General features: G+C 40.9%; 1 protein-coding gene across 2 annotated transcripts in view; it reads right to left on the reverse strand.

Moving 5' to 3' along the window:
• The window catches only part of zmiz1a (zinc finger, MIZ-type containing 1a), a 151,449-nt gene that overhangs the window by 65,974 nt on the left and 69,076 nt on the right, over positions 1–16,399 (reverse strand). For both annotated transcript variants that reach the window (XM_077495612.1, XM_077495613.1), the window contains exon 3: positions 12,952–13,027. The gene's annotated coding sequence lies outside the window, so the exon portion shown is untranslated. The remainder of the gene's footprint in view (positions 1–12,951; positions 13,028–16,399) is intronic.

Here is a 16,399-nt window from a genome sequence, read left to right on the forward strand (position 1 = left end):
CACACCTTCCTACTTTGTCATCACTGGTGGCCTTCTGTAGTGGTGTCCCACAAAAATCACAAGAAGTCAATGAAAAGCAGTAAGTAGACAAAACAATTGCTGTCGGTCTGCTTAGCAGCCTGAGGGGAGCTGCTCTGATCAAACACCAGCTCGGCTGAATCAGAGGAGCAAATTGATTACAACAACAAAAATCAATCAATCGGAAAATCAAACACTGTCAAGACAATGTTTTCTCTTCTCTGTTTGTGATTCTAAAAATGTATTTTTTTTTGTGGGTTTGTTTTGTGGCGATAATTGATTCACTTAGAAAAACAACTGAAAGTCGTCATGCATCATCGTTGTTGACGGCCAAGTGACAAAGAGGAATCTGATGCCGCCGCGCGGAGCATGTGAGTACCGGGCCCCCCCCGAAAATACCACGACAGCTGTCAACCTCACGTCAGCGCCAAAAACTTTAACGGCAGCATCTGACAAGAGATTAAGGAGCCCTTAAAATAATCCAAAGCAAAAGTGGCCTGTGACTGGAGGTGAGATGGAGGACATCTCCCCTGGACACTTTCACAATGATATCAACCAATACTAATACTAGTAAATGTAAACTACGACAAATCCAAACCCACATTTTGAACTCGGGAGCACAAAAGTAGAAAACATCAAGCCCTGATGACATGGAACCATTGTGACATTTCAAGGTGGACTCACAGGAAGCATGTAAGAGACACGCGAGCGTATAATGGAAAGTACGCTTAGGAGGGGGGACATGGCCTGTTCCTGACTAAGGAAAAGGTACTGTGGAGACGGGGGTCAAACGGAATACAAACAAAAAGGAAAGAGACAACGCGCCTTACGTAACTCTTATTGCTCGACTGTTTTCCAGCACGTTAAGATCATCCAGGCAGCTGTTCCGCATTACATCTCGACACGACTCGACATCAGCAAGTGTCTTTGCTCGCTACAAACTTGAGACCAGTGCAGTGTAAATAAATTTTAATTTTGATCATCACTGTGGTGCTTAATTTTAATGGCTTATCCAGAGAGTAATAAATATTTAGCAGCTGCTATTTAATCAAGAGATGCATGATGCTCATTTTAAAGCTGAAACTAATCAGGTAATTAGTCATTACCAAAACGAAACAAATGGCAATAGCTGCACTAAGTCATGTTAAAGGGAAATTTTAATTAGGAAATAACACATTTAATCATGCTTTACTTCTCTCGCTGTCCTAAATCCTGGCACACCGATAATAATGAAGCACAGGCATTTAGTGACAGTTTACATGGTTGTGTGCGCAACAAAGACTTGGCTTCAGCATCTACACTAGCAAGACCGGAGCTAACATTAGCGTAATACCTCTAGATTACCTTATAGCATAGTTGCTTCCGTCATTTTAGTCCTGAGGGTTAACTTATTGTCCCAATAGCAATTAAAAAAAAAATAAAAATAAAAAATCAATGTGTGCTAAAAATTATACATATATTTTTAGGACTGTATAGTTTCTATACAGTCTTGTTTGTTGAATTTGTTGTTGAGTTTGTGTCTTGTTTTCTGAAAACATCCATATATGTTCACATAATAGAACATATAGTTAAGAACGTTAAGAACTGTGAGTCATTTTCTGTGAAACGTTCTGTTCTTCAGTTAGTTGAAGCACACTGCTTTGTTGTTAGCATTAGCATAGCATTAGCGCTCTTTCTCCAGCCATAGCTTATATGCCGTCTTTCTGTTGACTACTTTTGACAATGGTTGGCTGTTTCACTTCTGACATCAATCTATTCATCAACTAAAAATACATTTGAACTGGAAAAACAGCTTATTATTCAATTAAAATGTGATTAACTGACAAAGCCTCTAATTAATGAGATTATTTCGTAATTGTATCACCATTGTGTTCTTGTGCATGTTAGTGTGTGAGTCTGGGGGTCATCTGGCCAGACAAGGCTCTAACCTCCCCCTTCCCCACTTCCTCCCCCTTGCGTCAACAGAGCAACAGATTGACCCCCGTGAGGCCCCCGGAGCCCGCAGCTGAAATTTGAGCCTTTAGCTTTCCACTCAGAGGTGAAAGCAGACATAAACAAGGCAAACACGTAGCGAGACACCTGCAGCGCAAGGTTTGTGTCATTACTTGTGTACACTGGCATCAGGTGTTTCTGAAAAGAGGCAACAAACATTTTGATCTATCTGCAGCAGCCATCATCTGTGATTGTGGTTGTGTGCGTGTGTGTGTGTGTGTGTGTGGGTGTGTGTTGTATGTGTGTGTGTGTCTGGCATCCAGCACCCCCCGAGCTATCTGCTTCCTTCTGACAAGTATTTCAAAAACTGACCACAAACACAGTTTTGTGATCAATCGGGACTTTCCTAATTTAGCCGAGAACTGTCATTCAAAGTGACAGACTTCTGGGACTAGTTCCAATACCGCTTCACATGAAAGGAGGCGGGAGAGCAACAACTTGTGGTAATTTGACATTTTAAATAGAAACGCATGGGTGCAGTCAACCGCAATGCATCCTCCTGGGAATCATAACAATTGCTTATGATTACACACAATGACAAATATTGGCATACTCAACTTATCCCTTGGGTTATCTATGTAATAGAAGTGCGAACTTTATTAGCAGTGGTGGAATATGGTGGTGTTGTATTAGTGTTGGCGTCTATGCTATTGTTATTGTTACGAGTGGCAGTTGTAAACATTTTTACTGTGCACTTAAAGTGGAAGTCAACCTAAAACATTTGTTGACAATAATATGTTATATGTGACCACACTAGTATAAATATGACATTCTGATTAATATTACATTTGTGGAATATGAGTTATGAAGGAAAATCCAGCCGTTTTTCTCCATCTCAGGGGGCGGCCATTTTGCCACTTGCTATCGACTTAAGATGACGTCGGTGTTGCTTAGGGCTCAGGCAACGACCATTCACAGCTCACCTGTTCTCTGAAGCAGTGCTGTGATTGGTTGATACAACATATTATTGTCAAAAAACTATTTTGGGTTGACTACCTCTTTAAATTAATATTGATGAATATTTATTTAAAATCAGTCAGGTGCACTAGTGGTTGTCATGTCTGCCTTACAGTCAGAAGGTTCTAAGTTTGAATCCCATTTTGGCACCAATTTGTAGATTAGCCTACATCTGGCCAAGGCTACTATTTTTTGTCTCTGGTTCAAACCTCAAACCTTTGACTTGACTTATGATGTTATAGTGACAACAAAATATCTTTCATCATCCAACCCCGAATTCTAACATTCCCAAAACATACGTTATGCTATTGAAGACTTAAAATTGTCCATAGGCTTGAGTCTGTATATAAGCTGGTTTACCTATAGTCAGCTGGGAAATGCTCCAGCTCAATCCATCACCCTAATGAGCTATGAATGAATGAAAATGTTATAGCAATATGCATTCTACATTCATTTGCATTAGATTCCTGTTAACAAATGCACGCTTATCTCTGCTGCGATCGCTGTTTTTTCACAGCGGCTAACGAGTAAATTACAGCTGTAGGGGGAGCCCCAGAGCAAGTATTACTACAGCATGTGTCACCGGGGAGCTGGAAGAGGCTGCGGTAAAGTAAAGATGGCGGCAATAGCTGAAGGTGACGCTGGCACATTCGTTAGATGAACAGACTGTGCCACGTGGACGTAAACAGATACGCATGATTAATGTGCTCACGTATGGAAGCGCGCTCGTTTCCTCCTCACAGTTGATTATGAGGAGCGGGGCCTATCTCTCCGCCTTATGTGAATTAGCTGTGTTGTTTCAGCACTTCAATAAGTGATGAGGCCACCCACCACTTTTCTACTATAACAACAAACCCATGGAGAAAACGCCACAGATTTAGTTAGTGGTAATTAGTGGCAAATAATTGCAATTTAAAATATTTTATATATTTTATCAACAAATTTTTTAACTCATTCACTCCCAACCATTTTCACTGAATCAACCCCCTTCACTCCCCGGCTGTTTTACTGGATTTTGAATGATTTTGCAAGTCCCACAGAATATTGTGTTTTATTGCTATAAAAACCTGGAGCCTACCACAAGACAGATTGGAGTCTCTTCTTTCCTCTGGGGAAAAAAAAATATATATATTTGTATCTGTTTCCGTTTTGAAGCAATTAACAATAGAATATAGCTAAGTTTCATCATTATTCACAAACCTGTTGAAAAGACTGGCAAAAACAGGTTGTTGCAACGTGGCCCTGGCTGATCTCTTATACTCTGCTGCCACCTGCTGGCCGTTTTTTGTAATAACTACCACTGCTTTAAGCCACCTCTTCATGTCAGAAGCTGTGTCAAAGCCAAAGAACGCTCTTGCATAAAAACAAACAAAAAACAAACAAACGTATAAATACGTTTATGGGGGTGAGTTTATTATTATTATTATTATTATTACTACTTTTTTTTTTCAATCCAAGTTTTATTAAACTTTTTAGACATCTGTTATTGCAGATTTGGGGAAATTAAACAAAGTAAAGATTACTTTCCGATCAAACACACTATTGATGACACAGCCATAACTCAAATGAAATAAACAGGAAGTGTGGCTGACTGTAAAATGTATGCAGAGGAGGAAAGGGAGCCTTATCTTTGCAGCAATAAGGATAAAGGCTCTTTTAACAGGATTTGGCCTGACCCACTGCGTTATAGCTGGAAGCTGATGCAGCAGTGGATCATTTTTCCTCTCCAAATCTGTTTTGGCATGGTCAGGAGTGCCACAGTGTGCGTGTGCATGTGTGTGTGTCTTGGTGGGGAGGGGTTAGGCCGCCAGCAGAGGAGGGATCATTGTGGCCCAATCTCAAGCGTTTTTTAATGGTGCGACTCTGACAACACTAGGCCGAGTCTTCCCTCACTGCTCAGCTGAGCAATCAGGTCACCTCATCTTGACAGACAGTAACACACACTCGCACACACACACACACACACACACACGCACACACACATGCACAAAGACGTAAACATGCGCAAGTACATGCAGCCTGCAGCTGTTGCCAGTGATGTCAGTCCCGATTTGGCCAAAATAGTCTTTTGTTTCCGAGCGGCAACACAAGACCACAGAAGAGGCTTCATTTGCCAGGGAAGACATATTGTCACTCTCCAAAAATATTTGTATTTTTGGTTAGTTATTGGTTTGGGATATAAAAGATGTAACAGGTTAAAAATACACTAAAAATTGACAGATAGAAAAGTTGAATGCCTCTGAGGTTTTGCAATTCATAATTCGACCGAGTCGCACGAAAGCTTTAATTTTTCTTTGCTTTTTTTTTCCTGCAGGAAAACTCAACCATCATCACGATGTGCATCATCATCACTTGTTAACCCTCCTGTTAGGTTGGTTTCTCAGAAAAAGCAATGATATTCCCGGGTCAATTTGACCCATTGGTTTAATAGTTAATAGGTTCAAAAGCGCATCCCAATAAACATTTTGGACATCATTGAAAATCTTTGAAATCAACCGTTTTAACAAGTGCCGTCATGAAATGTGACTATTTTTTAGTCTTTTCACTTTAAAATGGGTCGATTTGACCCGGGCTATGTTTAATGTTTCAAATGCATTACGATAAACATTAGTAACATTATTTGAAAAATATGCCAAAGTGAGCCATTTTAATTGATGAGACGTTTCAGAGAAAAAAAAAAATACTAATTTGTATCCTCAACTTAAAAATGGGTCAGTTTGACCCAGGCTATGTTTAATGTTTCAAAGGCATTCCAATAAACATTTCATTAAATTGAAAATATGTAAACCATTTTCAGCATTATTTGTCCATAAGACATTTCCGACTAATAGTTATACTTTATCACGATGCATCATTTTTTTTTTTTTTTACTGAAAATGATAAAAGGTAAGAATAATCTGTGAAGCATTACATCATCATTCCGTTCAGTCTTTTTGTTGTTGTTATGTTAACAGTGGAAAGGCCTTGGAACAACTTTAATATACAGGTTGTGTCAGAAACCTTCCAGGTGCCATGAGTTTTCCCCTTCAAAAGTCTGGTGAAGAACACAAAAACACTCTGGCAAAATGTCTGAGGAACTTAGTTCTCATTTTACTTGTCTTATTCCATCGTACGCCTGCATGAGCGCGTGTGTTCTCATGTCAAAGGCCGAGCCAACTGCAAATCTTGGACCGACCCCATCGAGGAAATGAGAAGTTGTGCTCGTGCCCGGGAAGTGTTCATACTCCTGCACTCTCTGCCTAGCACATCTTCCTCTCTCTGCGTGTGTGTTTTTCTCCCGTGTGTGCTCTCAGAAACACAGCTGACATGCAATACAAAGCCGACACGACACACTCTGGGCCGATTACGCCGCTCGTAAATAATTCTGCTACTCTTGACATGTCACGCTGCGGCTGGTTATGCTCCGGAGTTGATTGGGTTTGTTCTGATTATGGGCCAGTTGGTTACAATGAAGGGCTAAACGGCCCCGCGCTCCCTTTTGTCAAGCGGACGTGTGCGAGAGATGCAAAATGTCATCATCAAAGCACATCGGCGAAGGCGTTGATGTAATCTGTTAACAGCTATTAGCGTGCGGAAAAACGATTACAATGCAGGGCGTTTTTGGGGGTTTTTTTTTTGCACAAGGCGCCTCATATCGGCATCGCGCTCGACGCTTGAGCATCAGTTTGCGTTTGTTGCCTGAGAAGAGTTCATCTGAAAGCTTTCCTTCTGCTAAGCCTCATAAAATATTAACCTGATAAAGTCGTGTTTTATTTCCCCCGAAGGAGGAAGCGGTGCCGCCGCGGGTCCCTGGTAAACAAAGCCGCCGGTTCTCGTGAGTTAAACGTAAGAAACAGCCATTTTTCTGATTACACAAAACCAGAAGAAAGTTACTATGTCACAATCATACTAAAATGTGGAATCTTGTCATGTTTAACATCTGTGCTTTCGGAAAATTCAGTCAGAGAACAAAATGCAGCTTGTTTACGTACAACGGAATCAGTACATGAATGCTAGACAGCCTGTAGCAAAGGCCTTGAATTGTTCAGGAGAATATGCTAATTTAATGTAATGTATTTTAAGCATTTATTACTTTTGTTTTCATTTGTGTACGTTTGTTATTCAAGCAGGCCAGTTCAGGTGTCACGTGACCTCCTGGAAGCAAAGTGTGCAGCCAGTCAGTAACGCGTGTGTGTGTGTCAATGTAGCAACATGCAGGTGTGCTGTTTAGCGTCTTGTTTGCAATAGCCATCACTTGCTGCACCAGAATGCATTAAGGTGTGGTTTGCTTTTCTGAATAAGAGCATCCTACAGGAAGTGCATTGCTAACTGTGTTGTGTTGTTGCTAAATTAACAGTGTTCTTCATAGAATTCTATGATCGGGTTCCCTTACCAATCTGTATTTGGTTATTTCCTTTAAAAAAAATGTGCTTAACTTCCAAATAATATATTTTTTTGTAATGAATGACAGGGTTCATGTTTTATTTTTATTTAAATACTTTATTCATGTCAAAATAGACTTTTAATACACTGATGGACCCCAACACACGCACAGTTCGGCGCCCGCAGATTTGCTGATTCCCCCCAATTTTTTTTCAATATTTTTTTAGGGATGAGCACGTACCATTACCAAGTAACGTTATCTGTGCCGGTACTAGCCTTATTTTAAGGGATCGGTACTCGTGATGGTGACTGATACCATGTGGCCGTTTTATGATCAGAAACTAGAAATTAGAAGAATAGAAAATTGCAATTAATTTCATCCAAGTTAAAGGAAAAACACGCTATGTTAGGATATACACTGTTTCTTTAAAAATTATCTGTCAGTGGTATTGGTATTCCGTATCAGTGACTGCCCAAAAGTTGAGTACTCGGACTGGTATCGGTATGAAAAAAAAAATACTCGATCATCCCTAATTTTAAAGCATCAAGAACTCATGGAGCCTGTCGATACCAGCGATAATTATGGGCAAAAAAAATCTGAACATCGACAAAAGCGGGAGTGCACTGTATTACAGTATTATCAGATGTGGCCTGACCGACCTTGATAAATGGACCTTTGCCTTAGTTAAATATAAATAAATAAATAAATATATATATATATATATATATATAAATGTTTGCCCTTCAAGTAAGTAAGTACCCTATACTAAATTGTCTATAGCTGTGAATGTGATTATTTGTGTTCTGCAATTAAATGCCTCCCTCTCGGTCCAAAAGTCAGGTCAACTGGAATATTTTCCAGCTCATCCGTAACCCTAAGGACAAGCACGATACAAAATGGATGAATAAAATTAGTACACCAATCCGTCTATGTGGCGCATTCAGCGACAAACACTCATGAGGCCACAATTTGGCAAAATGTACTTGCTGGATGTAGTTTCACACTTGATGGGTGGGCGGGAACTCCAGAGACTATTTGCATACAAGAAATGAAAAAGTCAATTTTCCATGATACGTCTCTTGTAATTCTATTAATTAGGACTGCTGGTATGCCTCCGCGCACGGCCAAGTGGAAAGCAGAATAATAACATGGTGCGGGGCTTATCGGGCAGCAGCGCAGCATCTGATCGGAGGTCAGATTTGCGCACCCCGCCAAGATATTTTTAAAGAGCGATGCGATAGGCCTGTTTAGAGAAGCAATTTCTCCAGGCAGAACAAAAGGGCAGAGTTCACACAGAAGAGAAAAGCTGGCGTTCAAATATGTGAGCGGAAAATGAGGGCTGTGAAGTCAAATAGAAAATCATTGGAAGGGATTTTATAGACTGCAGATTTAATGTCCATCTGATGGCAAAAAAAAAAAAAAAAAAGAGATCAAAATTAATCCTCTTAGTTGTTTGTTTGGTAATCTGATTTTGTCTGATTTTTCGGGCTGCTATCTGAGGTTGCGGTTACTGATGCCGCCTCTGGACGCATTGTGGCAATTTCCACCTCCAACACCCCCCCCCCCCCCCCCCCCCAAAGTCCTCTCCTCTGGCGTGTTATTCTCCACATATTAACAACATATCAGCAGACGAAATCCCCCAATCAAGAAGCTACTGTATGTCTGCCTGTGAAATGATTCCCCCACTGTGTCAGAGCAGCACACTATGCTCCAAATAAATGACCTACTTTGCACATTAACACACATTTACATGCAGGGCGAGATCAGGGACAGCTTCATCGTTTATGAACCCATCTCACTTTAAAGTGCAATACGCGGCTCCGGTCCAATTCTTAGAAAACATCATCCTCGTCTAACACTGCGGGCCAAATTGAACGGCAGGCATTGCAGTGGAATGGAAACGAGGTAATCTCCCTTTAGAAATATGAACATCCTGTCCAGAAGGTTCTATGGTACTTTTAAGGGAAGGCGGGTCTGGAACCAGAGGGCCACACTGAAGCTTCATTTCCACCAAGCACCTTTTATCTGGGCTGTGTTGGCATGAATGCAATCAATATGTAGCAGCATAACATACATCTAACTTCTTTTGTCTGGAAATGCTAAATAGACAAGAATAGGAACAGCGTTTAAGTGAATACTTTACTAACCGTCTGAAATGTTATTCGCAATCTGTAAACTGTCCCTACAACAGATCACATCGATTTTACGTTCTTTCATTGTGGCTGTTTTTTTTTTTGCTCCTATTCGACTTTGACAATTCTACAGTCAGTGGATAGTAGTAGAACTAGCCCCATCCTTTAGGAAGCCTATTTTAGGCAACTGTTTACAACTGAAGGGTGCTGAAAAGTAGTACAGTTAGTGAAGTTGCGTTTCTAACAAACATACGTTTATTAGTTTGGTACAGATTGGAAATCCAAGCTACGTAATTAATGGGAGGCAAGGTGTGCAACTCGACAAACAATCCTTTTATTTAAATGGCAATTTTTGTCATCCACTTTCAACACGCAAGTGATGTTTCTCTGTCAACCAATCAGTGGACAGCAGCATGTCTAGCTCCACCCTAAACAATAAACCATAGCTAACTACTTGGACTGGTACGCTAACAAATGCGAGCCAAAAAGTTGGGCTGTATGTGTTGAATATTTTGGGATCTTTTACAATGGAAAAACAAAATGTGGACGTGCGGAAAAAAAAGTTTCACTTCTCAAATATGGAAACAATAATAAATGCAGCACCAAACTGCAACCAAACTGTACTGTTTGGTTAGAACTGCAATTTTGAGTAGATAGTAGATACACTTTCAAACTTTTGGCAATATAAAAACTTAAATGTGCACCTTACCAAACTGCACTTTATGGTGGTAACAGGGCTTTAGATATAGTAAATGTGTACTTTCAACAGAGTAAAAACAAAAATCTACACAAGGTGCTTCTGAACTGAACTGAAGTGATTGGTGCAGGAAACATGACTTTGGATGCACTTCATTTTCAACAGTGGTAGAATGAAAATGCAAAGAGTTGTCCCCATCGAATCATGTGATCAGAAATTGGGCTGAACACATGATTTTCAGCTGACTGGTATCGGCTGAAAAAGACCAGATTAACTGACTGAATTCTTGAATAAAATATTTAATTTATTTGCATTGCAGTTGACTTACAGCCATATAAAAAGTTATCTCGTGGCACATATTTATTCATTTATTATTTTCGGCAATCGTCATTGGACATCTCGATTGCAAACGGTACTCTACTGTCCCTAACCGTAGTGATCCGTGTTAACACGGATTTAGATACACTTATTCAACTCACCAATATGAAAAAAAAAAACATCAAAATGAAATGCATGGCTTAGTAGAAACGTGTCAATTACACAGCCGTCTGTTAGTGAATGAATCCATGATTAAAAGTTGCCGTGAGAGCACCTTAGCTTTGTTGAAATGCACAAGAGGGCAAAATACTGTACATGATGAGCAAAATGGCTCCAATTAAAAGAAAGCGAGTATCAACATCTTGTGCGTCTTCAACGTAATCTGCACGATGCGAGCATCACGAGACAAAAGCGGGCTGTGTCTCGTGTCATGTGACTGCGAGTGCTCGCGCACGCAATGAAACACAAAGCAACACAACAGGGCAGAAAAATGTCAACAAGGCTTTGGACGCACGTCATATTGACTTGAGGGAACGCTTGAGTGCACAGCCACACGCGACTTGACATGGATGAATGTGTAAGTGCTTCCTCTTTTTCCATCCATCACACACGAGCTAGATTGCAATCCATGATTGCTCATAGAGCATGATAAGAAAATGTAGTAGATGCGTAATCTGATATGCATGACTTGAGGTTTCACCGCGCCTTTCTTTTTTCCTCTTGGAAATCGCAGGTTGCATCCATAATTTACGGAGGCCTCCGTCTGTTTTCCTCCCTTTTTCCACTCTGCCTCTCCCTCCCCTCTTCCTCACCCCTTCCTCACCCCGCATCTCACTCCTGGCAATCTGGCTTTTGCAGCTTAGCTCATTAGCATATTGCACAATGTGCAGATGCCACCAAAAATTATTCACCTTGCAGCGTTTTTGATGCTGTTGTGCACAAACACAAATTACTCTGTCAACAATTTTGCACAGCGGCCCAAAATAAGGTAGTGGGACAAAAAAAAGTCTCAATTTTGGTCTTGGGTGTGTACTTTAATGTCCTTTTCCACTGCACAGTGCCGATTTGGGGCAGGCTGTTTTCCACTTCTGCGGGAAACTGCAAAAACCACGCTGCATTGAAGGCATCAGGAGGCCAACAACAAGGGAATGTCTGGTATATCTAATTATCAGCAAGGAGAACAACTGGAAGCACATGATGCAACAAAGTGGAGACTGTGGAATAGAGTAACACTCATGGAGTGAAGGTATATCATTAGCATGTGTGTTTAGTTTTGTTTCTTCAATCATTTGTATGCAACGTTTCATCAGGAAAGCAGACACATTTTATACCAGAGGAGAATCAGGACCACAAGTGGCAGCAAAGTAGAGACTATGGAGTATAATACATAGGTTACAGTAAGAAGATCACATTAGCATGTGACCTTTGGTTTGCATATGTTTTGCTCAGTAGTGAGGCAAATTTATATGAGAGGAGACAGAGGGCTGCTGCAGCGAAGTGGAGACTGTGGAGTACAATGCTGCATCTTCTGGAATGAACTTTAAAATATGACTATAAGCTTGCATGAGCATGTGTGTTTTGTTTTGCATATCTTCTGCTCAGTAAGGATACCAACCATACATGAGAGGAGACAGGGCAGCTGCAGCAAAGTGGAGACTGTGGAGTATAATACTGCATTTTCCAGAATCAGTTACAGTAAGAAGATAAGCTCACACGAGCAAGTGAGTTTTGTTTTGCATATGTTCTGCCAAGTAAGGAGACAATTTTATATGAGAGGAGACAGAGTACCGCTGCAGACAAGTGGAGAATGCGGAGTGTAATACTACTGCTGTTAAGGCACAGAAACAGGCTAGGCTAAATTTAGCCTGTGTTAATTGCTTGTCATTTTTAGCTTTACATTATATGGTAAAGGAGACAATATTAATGTGAGAGGACACTGAGGGCTGCTGCAACAAAGTGGAGACTGTGGATAATACCACAGCTTTCACAGTGAATACAACCACAAGTTAGGCTAACTTTAGCATATATTTAATATATGTTAAATATGTTCCATGTTTTAAGGAGACAAATTTAATGCGAGACAAGATTGAGGGCTGTTGCAGCAAAGTCGAGACTATGGAGTGCATAATAAAGTGTCCATCAGGGCCACTGCAACGAAGTGGAGACTGTGGAGAATACTGCAGCTTCCTGAGGTAAGGCAAAGCACCAGGCTAACATAACATTTTTTTTAAATCATATCTAGCAGGTTATTTTGGAATCAATTTCTTTCCATTCAATAATCCTGTTCAGACTTTTTTGCAGACACTATTATTGTCTGAGTTCTTCACTCCAAGGACAAAGTATGTGAGTGTTAAGCATCATTCAAAGTCTGCACGTCTTTTTCTGGCTGGCAAAACTCCAGCACTCTATTTCCTGGCGGCCCAGACGAGCTGGAGCTCGAACTGGAAACGTAGGTGTGAAATCAAGATGCTTACCAGTGGAGGAGGGCGATCCCGCGATTCACTTTTGACAAAATCCGTGCCTTAATCCTCATCGATCACAGGCCCGCTTCTGAAACGAGACAAAGCGGAAAGAGCGACGGGCGTCAAGGCGCGTGACAAAACACAATGTGCTTTTCAGTGATAGGCAAACAAGACTGGAGGTGGCGTCGTTTATCGAGATGTAATAAAGCGCCCCTGTCGTGCCTCTGACAGATTGGAGGCGCGTAACAAGGCCTGACAACGTGCACATCTAATCCCTGACAAATATCACACTTAAAACACTTGAAACGACAAACGCGAGTTGATTTTTTTCTCTCTCGCTCTCTCTGGTGTCGTCGAGTTGCCAAAGCAGCTGTCAGTTAAGCCTGCAGGCTTTCATCATTTCTGCTAGATGAGTGGAACAACTTCTTCTGTCTTTATTGTTAATATCTTGTCAGTTTGTATGGTCCGCGAGGACGACTTAAATACTGTATCTTCACAGGCTGCAGTTTGCCCCGCATTTAATTACAGTTAACAGCTAAATACGCCTCCGTGCTTTATTCACCCCCTCAACTAATGCTTGAGTCCAATTTAATTAGTCATATGCCTTTTAATTAACTAAATATGATCTGATACTGTAATTTCACACTGCTGTATGGGATATAGACGGGCCACTTAAAAACACAGACAGCCAAGCACTCATTAGGAAGCCTTTTTGTGCAATTGTCTTGACATTTCGGTGTGTTTTACATGTTTACACACTTAGTGTTAGCCACTGAACCGTCACTAAGACTACCGGTATGTTCCTGTTTGCGCTTGGCCCATTATTATTACTGCAAGATAAAGATGCTAATTAAGGACAATAATACAGTGAGTAGTGACAATTACTATTAGGAAATGATCATTCGTTCTTTAGGAATGTGCACCGTTGCATAAAGATGTTGCTGATTTACTCTCAACTACTGTAGCTTGCTGTCAAAGAAGGCTCAGTGTAAGATGGATTCAAAAAGTATACACACCCCTGCTCGAATGCTAGTTTTGTGTGAGGTAAAATTAATTGTTTAAAAACTTTTCAGACCATTAACCATGTGACTGGTAGGTAACCTCTACTTAATCAAGAAAAATAAAAAACAAATATACCTTTCGGAATGTTGGCCAAAATGTTCAACCTCGGTTTCATCAGATACAAATACATTTTACCACATGCGGTTGGGAGATTTCACGATGTACTGCCTTCGTAAAATAAGGTTCTTTAGGTCAGAGATTGGAGGAAAGGGGATTGTTGTCACATGTAAAAAAAAGAGCCAGTACTAGCCAGAAATTATTGCAGCTCCTTCAGTGTTGCTGTCGGTCTTTTGTCACATAGCCATATCCCTAGTTATAAAAGGGTGTGCACACTTGTGCAACCATGGATGTGCACACTTGTGCAACCATGTCTCAGTTGTCAATTTAGGAGTGTGTAGCTCAGTACACTAGTAGAACGTCTATATCACAGGTCTGATGTTCTGGGTTCGAAGCTCATCAAGTTTGCATGTTCTCCCCATGCTAGTTCATCGTGTGCCATACTGAACCAACCGCTGAAAAATATTTTGGTCATGTTGAATTTGAACAATGCTAAATTTAGAGCAACTGTGGCATAAACCTTACATTGGGTTACCGTCTAATTACAGTAAAGCGCTGTATCTCTTCAGACCTTTCTAACCTTGAATCAGTAACATTAAAATGAAAACATTATAGCTGGAAAGTTATTTTTCTAAGCATAGATGGTTGTATCTTGTAAAATTAATTATGAATAAATGATTTACCAAGGAAAGCAACCTCCAATGCCTCTCATCAAGTGAACTGCCTTTGCAATAATTACAATGCAAACAACACTTAATACTTACACAAACACACATGCAAGCCGCTGCTGGCATTTCCTTAACAGTCGCACCTGCTCATTTGTCTCTGCTGCTGCTCTGTTTATATGTCTATCCATTTTATATAGCGCTTGTGCTCATTAGAGTCACGGCTAACTAGAGTCTATCCTGGATGACTTGGGAGCAAATAGGCACTGGCCATCTTGGACTGATCAACAGCCAATTGCAGGGCATATACTGACAAAAAAAAAAAAACATTCGCACTCAGAGTTGCAACACTCAGGTCTACTAGAAGACATGCAGTGTAGGAGAAGAAGAAGAAAGGGCAGAGAAGGTCCCCAACTAAGAGCCATATGCTTCCCTCTGACTCCGCTATCTTGTTTGTCTGTGGTTAATGTTTATATGCTGAAGCCTCAAACCTGCCAAAACATCCTTTAGGTTTTTTTTTTTTTTCTTAATACTTTCACAAGTTCCCAACTTACTCCTATTGACTTCAGTAATAGTCTTGTTCCCACAAAGCAGAGATAATTTATGTCTTTGAGTAACATGTAATGCTTTTGTTGTTGGCATTTCTGCTCTGTGTGTTAAAGTACTGTAATTGTTTGAAGGTATAGAACTCATTCACTGCCTGCCCAGTCAAAATGGATTTATGACGTATATAGCCGTCATTGGCAGTGAATGAAACAATGACTGCATCAATAAATGTTAGTCATTTTGCATGATTCCAATGTTAAGCTAGCAGTTGATGTTGGTATTTAAATGTATAACGTTTAATTCTACCTTTCTTTTATTTGTGAGTTTTAAAGTAAACATTAACCGGTAGTGACTATTAAACAGCTTGAAGCCAGCCAGCCCGCATCGCCTCTTATTAAAAGAACTGTGAGAGGGAGAGACTTTTCATTTCCTCCATTTTTTGACAGTAAGAGAATGAAATTACATGCGGTTTTCGCTCTTCGCGGCAGGGCTTGGGGTTTACTGTAATGTAAAGTGGGATTCAAAAACCAGGCGGTTGTTTACTGATCCCTCCGAATGAAACGTGAGACCGATGTGGTGCGTTTTGCGTACGCTGACGGCAAGGAAACATGGCTGCTGGGAGCTTTTGGCACCTGCAGACACCATCACAGAGGCAACAAATGGAACCATTGATTCGCTTACTCTAGTTGTTTATTTACAGCCAGAGAAGAAGAAGAAGAAGGAGAAGAAGAAGAAACTAATTCCCCTGTCGCGCCTTTGTTTCAGCATCAAGCGACACAACAGGATGCATGAGAAGTGAGGTGAGCGGCCCACACAGCACACACACGCGTGTTACATGTGGATTAATCTCCACTGGGCGTCATCACAGATGCCATTAAACGTAGCAGAAGGCGAGAATCGTGCAGGAAAACGAGAGGCTGCCATCTAAATAATTTATTCCAAGGCTCATCTTGTCTCACACCACGGGGGGATTTCTGCTTTCAATTTGCAACGCGTTTTCTTTCCTCGCTGCATTCGAACGGCGGCGGATTTGTTGTGATTGGCACGCGGAAGGTCAGCGTTAGCGAGCTCGCGTCGACGTCGTCCTCGGCGGGCTGGTGTGTGGGTCTATTAGCACGTTAGGATGGCGT

The sequence above is a fragment of the Festucalex cinctus genome, chromosome 14, assembly GCF_051991245.1.
Source record: "Festucalex cinctus isolate MCC-2025b chromosome 14, RoL_Fcin_1.0, whole genome shotgun sequence".
NCBI lineage: Eukaryota > Metazoa > Chordata > Actinopteri > Syngnathiformes > Syngnathidae > Festucalex > Festucalex cinctus.